The sequence below is a fragment of the Schistocerca cancellata genome, chromosome 6 (genome assembly GCF_023864275.1).
Source record: "Schistocerca cancellata isolate TAMUIC-IGC-003103 chromosome 6, iqSchCanc2.1, whole genome shotgun sequence".
Lineage (NCBI taxonomy): Eukaryota > Metazoa > Arthropoda > Insecta > Orthoptera > Acrididae > Schistocerca > Schistocerca cancellata.
In genome coordinates, this window is record NC_064631.1 from 216,608,048 (window position 1) to 216,611,313 (window position 3,266).

General features: G+C 42.2%; 1 non-coding gene across 1 annotated transcript; it reads right to left on the reverse strand.

Moving 5' to 3' along the window:
- Positions 1-2,345: 2,345 nt before the first annotated feature.
- On the reverse strand, positions 2,346-2,420 carry Trnas-uga (transfer RNA serine (anticodon UGA)). Its single transcript has one exon. It is a non-coding gene; the product is annotated as a tRNA-Ser (tRNA).
- Positions 2,421-3,266: the final 846 nt, after the last annotated feature.

Consider the following 3,266-nt stretch of genomic DNA (forward strand, 5'->3'; position numbering starts at 1 on the left):
TTCCATCTGAGCTCTTGATGTTCATACAAGTGGTTCTCTTATCTCCAAAGGTCTCTTTAATTTTCCTGTAGGCAGTATCTATCTTACCCCTAGTGAGATAAGCCTCTACATCCTTACATTTGTCCTCTAACCATCCCTGCTTAGCCATTTTGCACTTGCTGTCGATCTCATTTTTGAGACGTTTGTATTCGTTTTTGGCTGCTTCATTAACTGCATTTTTATATTTTCTCCTTTCATCAATTAAATTCAATATTTCTTCTGTTACCCAAGGATTACTAAAAGCCCTGGTCTTTTTACCTACTTGATCCTCTGCTGCCTTCACTACTTCATCCCTCAAAGCTACCCATTCTTATTCTACTGTATTTCTTTCCCCTTTTCCTGTCAATTGTTCCCTTATGCTCTCCCTAAAACTCTGTACAACCTCTGGTTCTTTCAGTTTATCCAGGTCCCATCTCCTTAAATTCCCACCTTTTTGCAGTTTCTTCAGTTTTAATCTACAGGTCATAACCAATAGATTGTGGTCAGAGTCCACATCTGCCCCTGGAAATGTCTCACAATTTAAAACCTGGTTCCTAAATCTCTGTCTTACCATTATATAATCTATCTGATACCTTTTAGTATCTCCAGGGTTCTTCCATGTGTACAACCTTCTATCATGATTCTTAAACCAAGTGTTAGCTATAATTAAGTTGTGCTCTGTGCAAAATTCTACCAGGCGGCTTCCTCTTTCATTTCTTAGCCCCAATCCATATTCACCTACTACATCTCCTTCTCTCCCTTTTCCTACACTCGAATTCCAGTCACCCATGACTATTAAATTTTCGTCTCCCTTCACTATCTGAATAATTTATCTTTTATTTCATCATACATTTCTTCAATTTCTTTATCATCTGCAGAGCTAGTTGGCATATAAACTTGTACTACTGTAGTAGGCGTGGGCTTCGTGTCTATCTTGGCCACAATAATGCGTTCACTATGCTGTTTGTAGTAGCTTACCCGCATTCCTATTTTCCTATTCATTATTACCCCTATTTGACTTTGTGATTATAACCCTGTAGTCATCTGACCAGAAGTCTTGTTCCTCTTGCCACCGAACTTCACTAATTCCCACTATATCTAACTTTAACCTATCCATTTCCCTTTTTAAATTTTCTAACCTACCTGCCCGATTAAGGGATCTGACATTCCACGCTCCGATCCGTAGGACGCCAGTTTTCTTTCTCCTGATAACGACATCCTCTTGAGTAGTCCCCGCCCGGAGATCCGAATGGGGGACTATTTTACCTCCGGAATATTTTACCCAAGAGGACGCCATTATCATTTAATCATACAGTAAAGCTGCATGCCCTCGGGAAAAATTACGGCCGTAGTTTCCCCTTGCTTTCAGCCGTTCGCAGTACCAGCACAGCAATGCCGTTTTGGTTATTGTGACAAGGCCAGATCAGTCATTCATCCAGACTGTTGCCCTTGCAACTACTGAAAAGGCTGCTGCCCCTCTTCAGGAACCACACGTTCGTCTGGCCTCTCAACAGATACCCCTCGGTTGTGGTTGTACCTACGGTACGGCCATCTGTATCGCTGAGGCACGCAAGCCTCCCCACCAACGGCAAGGCCTATGGTTCATGGGGGGCAGTGGAATATCTTAGTAATATAATTTGCTGTCGGAGAACTCAGTTTGAATTCAGGAAAGAAGATTCTACGGGAAATTTAATGATTTTTTTCTGTGTGTGAAGCACTAGCAGTCCTAAAAGATATGACGATAACGGTAGATATTTTCTTTGATTTAACACGAGTATTTCATTGTGTGGCTCATGCAGTACTTTTGCTTAAGTGGGAAAATTTATGTAATTAGGGAGTCATATTAAGTATCGGATTGTGGGTGGGTGGGGGGTTCCTGTTCTGATATATTGCTTTTCTTGATGTATATCAATGAACTCCAGTGAACATGACGGATGGCTTAAACAACTTTCTCTTTCCAGAATGAGATTTTCACTCGGCAGCGGAGTGTGCGCTGATATGAAACTTCCTGGCAGATTAAAACCGTGTGCCGGACCGCGACTCGAACTCGGGGCCTTTGCCTTTCACGGGCAAGTGCTCTACCAACTGAGCTACCCAAGCACGACTCACGGCCCGTCCTCACAACTTTACTTCTGCCAGTACCTCGTCTCCTACCTTCGAAACTTTACAGAAGCTCTCCTGGGAACCTTGCAGAACTAGCACTCCTGAAAGAAAGGATATTGCGGAGACATGGCTTAGCCACAGCCTGGGGGATGTTTCCAGAATGAGATTTTCGCTCTGCAGCGGTGTGTGCGCTGATATGAAACTTCCTTGCAGATTAAAACTGTGTGCCGGACCGAGACTCGAACTCGGGACCTTTGCCTTTCACGGGCAAGTGCTCTACCAACTGAGCTACCCAAGCACGACTCACGCCTCGTCCTCACAGCTTTACTTCTGCCAGTACCTCGTCTCCGACCTTCCAAACATTACAGAAGTGACACTATACGGAAAAGCGACATGCACATGCGTAACACTTCCTTAAGAAATGCACAGAAAGGTGTACACTATTCAACACGTTTCAATTTCAATAGTCTTACAGAACTAAAAGAATGATTCCTAAACCCAAGTATTCAAATCTAAGTTGAAAGATTTCCTCGTGGCACAGTCTTCTTTTGTGAAGTTGTTCCGGGCAGCTGTTTAAAACGTTTTACTGTAAGGTATTATTTACTTGCACAATCATTCGCAATTTTTTTCGTGTTTTATTAATTACTACCTGACAAATGTGGCGTTGCCTGGGTATTCATTTTGCCAGTTTTCTAATAGTAACGAATACGAAAATGAGCTGTTTTTGGACTGCAACATCGAAAAAATTTCGTTTCTATGTATTCATGAAAATATCAGCGAAATTATGAAACATTTTCTGACGCTGGGCGCAGATTTCGTAAACGTCTGTATGGCAATACTTCTTCATAGCTCTGTAGACGGCTATTGTTTTCTCACACAGCTCTTCGTAGTTGAAAGCTGTCGAAAGAGCTGCCAGGTGACAGGAATTTTCTTAAGTTGATTCGAGTGTAAGAGTGGCTTATTTGTAGAGAATACATGTATCAAAACTTCATGCATGATGCGGTAGTTTTTCGCACATTTCAGCGTTTATGATGTCATATCTCGTGAACTACTTGACGTACAGTGATATCTTTGTGTAGGTACATTCAGCGGCATATGTGGACACTGTCTGCGAAATATGTTGCGAATACAGTTTGTAGCAATGA